Raw genomic sequence first — 9,811 nt, 5'->3', positions numbered from 1 at the left:
TATATATATATATATATATATATATATAGATACATATATGTATATATATACATATATGTATATATATGTATATATGTATACATATATATATATATATGTATATATATGTATATATATATGTATGTATACATGTATATATATATATATATATATACATGTATACATATATGTATATACATGTATACATGTATACATATATGTATATACATGTATACATATATACATATATGTATATACATGTATACATATATACATATATGTATATACATGTATACATATATACATATATGTATATACATATATACATATATACATATATGTATACATATATACATATATATCTGTATACATATATATGTGTGTGTGTGTGTGTGTGTGTGTGTGTGTGTGCATGAAATCATAACATATAAATTCTAACATCATGAAGATAATGATAATCAACAACAAAGAGCACATAATATAACCTTATCGTGAAAATATCCATTATCACAAACTCAAATCATATTATTGTTAGAAAGTAAAGTCCACCAAGATAACTGAGAGGGGGGAGGGTGAATCAGTTATCTATTCGAAATAACTTTTATCATCCTTATTAAATCTGAAATATGTAATCAACATAAACAACAATCATAAGAAGATAATCGTGCAAAATAACACCAAATATGTTAACTTGGGAAACCTTTGATCATAGGAAAAACCTCAGTGGGGATGGTATCCAAGAAATGATAGAGTAATATATAATTTTCTTATAACAGGATGGACTTTGTTACTCACCAATTAAATGCATTCAGTAAATATCAGTCTCTGTTAGGAGACTTTGAATCCCTATAAGGATATTCTTCTGGGATACAATCATTTAATTGTATGTTGTCTTTGATGTAACACAAATGTCAAGTCTTTTATTGAGCAATCAATGTCAGTCGAGCTCACTTGGGCATTGAACGATGTTTTTTGTGTATGTTGAGTGTTCTAGGAAAGACAACACAAAATTAGTATTAATCGAGTTTACTTGGTTACCAAAGGAAGTTGGCATAGAACCAGTGTAAATCGAGCTCACTCAGTTACCAAAGGAAGTCTGAAGGAAAGTCTTTTCTGAGTTAGTGTTGACTAAGTTGGGTTGGCTAACAAAGGATTTTCCTACATCAATATCTTTAAATTAACAATTTTGTTGTTGAGTTCTAGCCAACTCATGGGATAAATTTTATTTGTTTGAAAGTGTATTCAAGCTGACTTGACATGGTAAAACATATAAATATAAGGTCAAGTTGAGGATTGAATTTTTAAGAAGCATGGGATTGAAAAGATAAAGCAAGGAAGCAAATTGCAAGGATATTAGAGTAGGGTAAGTGCACCAAGTTATGGTGCCAAAAAGATGACACCCTTTTTTCCTAACTTTACAAAGTGCATACGCGCTATAGTGCACATGTGCTATAGCAATACCCAAGCCATAGCACGTGCACGCTATAGCGCATACGCACTTTTTAAAACTCAAAAATTTTATAAATGGGCTGCAAACCTGCAACCCATTCATTTTTTCCTTATTTTGTCACAAATTCAGCAAATTGAAGATTTTCACCACCTACCTCCTGAATATGCCTCCTCATCATCAAAGTTCAAGATCGCGATCATGCTATATGTTGTCTAGCCTTCTTTTTAAAATTGTTTTATATGTTTTTGTAGGTTTTTTCAAATTTTCTTCAAATTTGTTTATTTATTTAGATTGCAATTGGTTTCTTATCAAGAAATGTGAATGATGAGCTGGCAAATCCCCAACAAGATCAAAACCAAAACCCTCAACAAGATGAGAATCAAAACCCTTCACAATAAGAACAAGAAATTCTACAACCTGCACCGATTGGAAGACCTCCTCCTAACACACAAGAGAACATAATAAATGAAATAGAAAGAGGCAAAAATGAATTAGAAGCACTCATTGGTAGGTTGAAAGCTTGTGGAAAAACCAATCCAATGAGAGCTCAATTGGCATCCTCCCTCGAGTCCATTAAAACCCACGTAGCTTCTATTAGTGGTCAATTGGATATTTGGCAAGTTAAGAGGGATGAACAAAAAAGATATTATGCAAACAAATTATCATATCAAGATGTAAAAAAAAATACCAAAAGGTAGCATTTGTGCATTGTTTAGAAAGCTTAGTGAACAAAATATTATTAGAAAGACAAATAAACAGTTCTCCATCCATTGGTGCACACACGATGGTATTAGAAATAATTTTTAGGATAGATGGTGGATGGTTTTTGATGCCCTTCCCTACAATAATCACGAGGTCCCAATGTATTTCTTAAAGAAATTGTATTGTGAGTTTGTCCTTGGGGAGATCCCCAATTATTTTGATATATTAGAATCTTAGGATAGAGGTGGAGGGTCATCATTTGAGAGGCTAGGGGCATGTCGTGACCCCAATGTAGTTAGGGCACCTGTTGTCATTTCATAGGGTGAGCATGTGACTATTACTTCAGTTCTGAAGGAACATGTAGAGGCCAACATTCTAGGGACTATTAATGCTTTGACGTAGCCCTCATTCATTGCATGAGTCCATTAGTTGAGGAGGAGCCTTCTATGTGTCACAGTCACATGTGCACATCATGCGGATCCTTATGCACATTTGGCAGTCATACTAGAGATAGTGTGGATGATGGGCTAGTCACTGATCAATTCTTGAATGAGACAATTGGCATTGACACATAGGTAAATTACAATTATAATAAACTAATTTGATCACATTTCATATGTATAGTGAATGACTAATTAATTAGCATGTATTGACATTGTTCAAAATTCAGGGTCAGAGTGTTGGCAGCACTAATAGTGATCTCCTAGCCCCATTTTTCATCTCGTCGATGAGTCCAAAGATATGTATCAATTTAATCATTTAAATTAATACATATATTTATTAAGTAATCATATGAAGTATTGACAAAAAAATTTATGCATGTGCATCAGTTCTCTACAGGACCGTCAACATTCACTAGTGACTCCGAGCCTAGACGTCATACAAGCTTCGTAGAGGTACATTTGTTTCATGTTAATTTAATTAATTTGATTATATTTGTTTCATGTTTCATGTTACATGTAACATGTATTGTATGACATGCAACTCTTGACATCTGAGACTCCTCCTCATCTTTGACAGTCCATCGATCATGGAGTGGCTGCAGCTATGGCTAGTTCATAGCCATTGACTGAGGTATGACAGAATTTTTTTGGTTGTAGTTATTGTTTATAATAGTTAGTATTGAAATTTCTAATGTTATTTATAAGTGATTGAATTGTTGTAGGGTCTTGTTACACCTGATCATCCACGAGCCTTTGAGGTGGACTTGCAAAACGACTATTTGATGGTAGTAAGAAAATAATTAATTTTGTGTGTACATATATTTGATTTCAATGTATAATAATTATTGATTCATATCTTTTTTTTTTGTATCAGCTCGAGTTAGAGAAGAGCCTCAACAAGAGGACGAGTGAGCATGTGAGGAAGACCCCATCATCCCCATCATCTCCCTCCACATAATGACCAAAGACCTCTAGAGATTTATTTCCTTCCCCTCATGGGAAGGAGAAGATATAGTTGATAGACACACATGTATAGGAATCAACAGACATATATGTTGGATTTTATGTTAGTGGACATATTCGATATACATTTCATGTATGTATGACATTTTATATTTGATGTATGACATTTATTTGATGCATGACATCATTAGACTTATGACATTATTGGTTAATATATGATACGTTTTTTGATGTACGACATTATTGGTTATCATAATATATCATGTGTGTGTTAATGTATGACATTATTGGTTATCATTTTATATTATATGTTTGTTCATGTATGACATTATTGGTTATCATAATATATTATATGTTCCTTCATGTATGACATTATTGGTTAACATGATATATTATATGTTCATTCATGTATGACATTATTAGTTATCATAATATATTATATGTTTGTTCATGTATGACATTATTAGTTATCATAACATATTATGAAGTTGCATGGGTACTTGTACCCACACCCCTGGTACTCGTACCCATGTACCCAAGTACCGGGTACACGTATCCCAAGTACTGGGCACTCGATGGAGAGCATCATAGCTAAGGACCTTGATTGAGATTTCAAATTATTATTTTTGGTTTTTTGTTTGTGTATCAGCTCATTTTATCAAGCTTAATTCAATACCTAATTAATTCGAAACTTTGATAGAATATTGATTAACAATAAAATTTATCATTGTTCAAGCATAATTTATCATTTCCAATATGTCATCGTCATATGATTTATGATCTTGTTCATGTTTAAAGTTTTCCTTCTATATTATTTGTTTATCAAGCTTAATTCAATGCCTAATCAGTTTGAAACTTTGATACAATATTGATCAACAATAAACTTTATCAATGTTAAAGCCAAAAATTTATTATTTGTAATATGTCATTGTCATATGATTTATGATCTTCTTGTTCATGTTTAAAGCCTGCCTTCTATGTTATGCATCTAAACATTTATCATAAATTATTATTACAAACATATAACAAATCTGAAACTGAAAACAATACATTACATTTGCAAACTTTATCACTGTTCTTGATTTGAAAAATCATTGTCATGACTCATAAATTCAGATTTTCTATAAATATAAAATTATAATTAAAAATAAAGTTTGGCATACCCAAGTACCCCCATCCCCTATTATAAAAAATAGTTGTACCTGTACACGTACCCTAAGTACCCCAAAAACCCTCGTCCATGTGCAACCTTGTATATTATATGTGGATTTTGGTGTTTTCTCTACACCTATGTGGTCTATGGGATCTCTTGCTACTTATAAATTTCTCTAACCTTGCCCAACCTTCTCACTAGGTTAACTGATCCAAACTTGTAGCATCATTCCCTTACTCTTCTAGGAACAGTATCCCTTCAAAGGTTTTATAGGTCTACTAGGGTACCATAGCACTCCCTAGTCCAACAAAGGTTTCCATGATGTCCTAAGGTGTTATTGGAACACTTGTACTATGCTTGAATGGATAACAATAATGGGTTTGTACCCAATTTCAAGATTTCTTCACAAAAGGGCTACAAGGATAGCCCCTAACTAGGCCTCGACCCAAATTTCTAGGGACAATAACTCCTTTTTCTTAGAGTTTCAACACATCTAGCCTTAAGAACAACTGATACATAGGACCCATGCTCAATGATTTTTAGGGTCTTAGGGTGCATATAGGCCATACAACAAAAATAGCAAAATTGAGGGTTTGGTATGGTTTTCTTGGCTACTTATTGTTCCCACTTTTAAGAAACCTTCCACACTTCATCAAGACTCCTCCTCCACAAGTTATAACCTCCTCATACCCCTCTTCAATCCCTCAAAAGGGAAAGTCTTCATTCTTCAAGATTTTCTCTTGAGAGCTCTTTCTTTGCTAACAATCCCTAGTCGGGCATTGCCTAACTCACCTAGGGGCACTCACTTTTAGGGCCCTTGCTTGAATAATATAATAAATTAGGGTCTGTAGCCTTGAAATCTATAAGACCATGTAATTTTCATGATGGAGACAAGACTTGCAACCCTTTCATGATATACAACTCCAAAATTGGCAGCAGATGGGTATCTTTGAAGAAATTTACCAAACCCTTCAAAACTTGGTAAAAAACTATAACTAATGCATGGAAAATAGAAAACAAACAATAAGAAAAATATAAAATGCAACAAAATTATAATAACCATGCGATTTTCCTCCAAACAAGATTAAAAACCAATAAAATATGTGCTAAAATAGTCACAGTCTGTTGCATACATTCCAACAATACGGATTCGTACAAGAAATGAGTTGCCAACCCTTGATTAGGGTTCCTCCATGCATAAATAGCTTTCTCCTCAAGTTAGAGATAGGTTTTAGGGATTTTTCAAAGCTTCTTTACAAAGTACATGAAAATATTATACCTATGTTGGAACCCAATATTGGTTTTCATGACAAGAAAGAAGATATTCTTAGTCAGTTAAATATTCTTGCTTGGTAGTCTAGGAGAACTCGAGAAGATTAGCATAGAGCTAGTAGAGTTCTCAAGGAAGAAAAAGATATAGATGATGTTCTTAGACAACTACAACAACAAAGACAAAGACAAAACCAAATAACCTCTAGAAACCAAGAATCCCAAATATCTTAGTCTGTGAACCGTTGTTGGGAAAATTGGAGTTTGTCATCTTGAATATAACTTTGATGTAAAAAAATAGGGCAATATCCTAGTAATGTTAGAATATCCTTCATGCACTATTCCAAGAAGAAGCCAATATATCCTTAAGACTCAAGGCAATACATTGTGTCCAAATTAGTTGAACAAAGGTAAACATCATTTTTGTCAAACGTTTGGTTCAAAATTTCAAAGTCCAATGACTCCAAAATCTCATTTGCTAAAAAAATCCATACTTTTGTAAGTCATCCAAAAGTTAAAAAATCCCCCCTATGAGTACCTTAGATCGAACCCTAACAAATTGGATAAGTTGATTGAATATGTCATAGGTCATCAATTTGTGCCTAAAGTTGTTGATAAATAATTAACTAATGTTTTATCTTTAGAAATCAGTCAAAATTATTTAGTTTATTCCTCCATTGTTAAATTTGAGGCTAAATTTGGTTCATATGACAAATATGTCTCATTAAATATGAAGCTCAAACCATTCTATATTTCTATGTTCATACACAACCATAAGATCAATAATTGTATAATTGACTCTAGGCCTCTGAAAACACAATGCCTTGTATGTTCAGAAATCCTTAGATCCACCCCCCTCCCCCCTAAATAAAATCTTTGGTAAATGGTCTTTTATGGATTATAAGAAGGCCCCCCTAGTACAACAAATAAAAACTGCTCAATTTGCGTTAGCCACTCATCTAGGCAAGACACTAAAGATAACTATTTTGGTTCCTAACATCATAGTTAGTAATGACATGTTGAGAAAGAGTTTTTGTAGGGACCTAGGAGGAAAAGTTAAATTGGATTGGTCCCAAGATACTATACTAGTGGGTAAGGAAATTGTGACACTCCAACCAAATGGAAAGTCTATGTACATTCATTTCATCAGAAGATCCACAAGCCCAAATTCTATGCAATAGGTGTTAAATTTCTAACTACATTGTTTTAGGAGGGGAAGAGGTTGTTGAATCTAAACTTAATAATAAGGATTCCCTATAGGATCCAATAGTGTAGGATTTGGTGTAGTGTTGATATCACCACAAGGTGATAAATTCCCTTATTCTTTTAAACTAGAATAAAACAACACAAATACAAAAATGGAGTATGAAGCCTTGTTGGTAGGAATTGTCAAGCCTTTTTGTTAGGGGAATATTAAATGTGAAAACCCAAGGTTGAAGAAGTATCAAAATAGTGCATGGGATGAAGAAGAAAGATTTGAGGATTACCTTATTACCATAAAAAAATAACAAGTTCAAAATGATGTGTGTGATCACCCCTTTACCTTTATCAAAAGTCTCCATCATTGGATGAGATGACATATCCAGTTGCCATAGTCAAAGATCATTTCCCTATGGCATTTATTGACCCTTAGGGACATTTCAGTTCGGAATGCCCAAGAATGTTCAAGCGCTCAACAGGATGAGATGATCTTGGGGCTATTGTTTACCTAGTCACCCGAAGCTAATGGAATTGATAGTTCGATCCCACAATGAAAGGTGAGAGAGATTTGGCAGTTGGCAACTTTGTACTGGCCAACACTACAAGTTTCAGCATCACTCGAGATGGCATCGAAAAATCAAAATGGAGTAAGATCATCAAAAATCAAGAGAGATTTTTAAGGTCTCCACAACATGGTCCTATAGGACCTAGAATTACATCCATATCTCACATGAGCTCTGAGATATGCCCCGTCAAAGATCGCTGCCCTATGACATTTAGTGATCCTTAGGGATATTTCAGTTTGGTGTTCTCAATAATGTTTGAGTGCTCAACAAGATGGGATGAGCTTGGGGCTAGTGTTTACCCAGCCACCTAGAGCTAACAAAATAGACAGTTCAATCGCACGATGAACGATGAGGGAGATTTGGTAGTTGGTAACATTGTACTGGCCAACACTGCGAGTTTCAACATCACCCAAGATGGCATCACAAAATCAAAATAGAGTAACATCTCCAAAAAGAGAGAGAGCTTATTGTAGGTCTCTATAACATGGTCCTATAGGACCTAAAATTGCATCCATACCTCATGCAAGCTCTGAGATATGCCTTGTCAAAGATCGTTGCCCTATGACATATAGTGACCCTTAGGAACATTTTAGTTTGGTGTGCCCAAGAACGTTCGAGTGCTCAACGGGATAGGATGAGCTTGGGGCTAGGGTTTACCTAGCCACCCAAAGCTAATGGAATAGACAGTTCAATCCCATGACAAATAGTGAGCGAGATTTGACAGTTGGCAACGTTGTACTTACCAACACTACTAGTTTCAACATCACCCGAGATGGCATCACAAAATAAAAATGGAGTAAGATCTCCAACAAGTGAGACAGGTTATTGTAGGTCTTCACAATATGGTCCTATAGGACCTAAAATTACATCTATACCTCACACAAGCTCCGAGATATGCCCCATCAAAGATCACTACCCTATGGCATTTAGTGACCCTTAAGGACATTTCAGTTTGGCATGCCCGAGAATGTTCAAGTGCTCAATAAGATGGGATGATCTTGGGGCTAGAGTTTACCCAGCCACCCAGAGCTAATAGAATAGATAGTTTGATCCCACGATGAACAGTGAGGGAGATTTGGTAGTTGGCAACTTTGTACTGGCCAACACTATGAGTTTCAACATCACCCGAGATGGCGTTGCAAAATTAAAATAGAGTAATATTTCCAAAAAGTGAGAGAGGTTATTTTAGGTCTCTGCAACATGGTCTTATAGGACCTAGAATCGCATCCATACCTCACACGAGCTCTGAGATATGCCCTGTGGCATTTAGTGGCCCTTAGGGACGTTTCAGTTCGGCATGCCCAAGAACATTTGAGAACTCATCAGGACAGGATGAGCTTGGGGCTAGGGTTTACCCAGCCACCTAGAGCTAACAGAATAGACAATCAATCCCATGATGAACGGTGAGGGAGATTTGGAAGTTGGCAACTTTGTACTGGCAAACACTACGAGTTTTAGCATCACTTGAGATGGTGTCACAAAATCAAAATGAAGTAAGATCTCCAAAAAGAGAGATACATTATTGTATGTCTCCACAACATGGTCTTATAGGACTGGAATCGCATCCATACCTCGCACGAGCTCTGAAATATGCCCTATCAAAGATTGTTGCCTTATGGCATTTAATGACCCTTAGGGACATTTCAGTTTGGTGTGCCTAAGGAAATTCCAGTGCTCAACAAGATGGGACAAGCTTGGGGCTAGGGTTTACCTAGTCATTGGAGCTAACGAAATAGATAGTTCAATCTCACAACAAATGGTGAGGGAGATTTGACAATTGGCAACTTTGTACTAGCCAACACTACGAGTTTCAACATCACCCGAGATGGTGTCGCAAAATCAAAATGGAGTAAGATCTCCAAAAAGTGAGAGAAGTTATTGTAGGTCTCCACAACACGGTCATCTAAGACTTGAAATTGCATCCATACCTTGCATGAGCTCTGAGGTATGCCCCATCAAAAATTGTTGCCCTATGGCATTTAGTGACCCTTGGAGATGTTTCGGTTCGGTGTGCCTGAGAACATTTGAGTGCTCAACAAGATGGGATGAGATTGGGGCTAGGATTTACCCAACCACCTGGAGCTAA

Source organism: Cupressus sempervirens, chromosome 9, assembly GCF_028749045.1.
Source record: "Cupressus sempervirens isolate cs-2001-9-10 chromosome 9, ASM2874904v1, whole genome shotgun sequence".
Taxonomy (NCBI): domain Eukaryota; kingdom Viridiplantae; phylum Streptophyta; class Pinopsida; order Cupressales; family Cupressaceae; genus Cupressus; species Cupressus sempervirens.
This window is presented reverse-complemented; position numbering follows the sequence as displayed.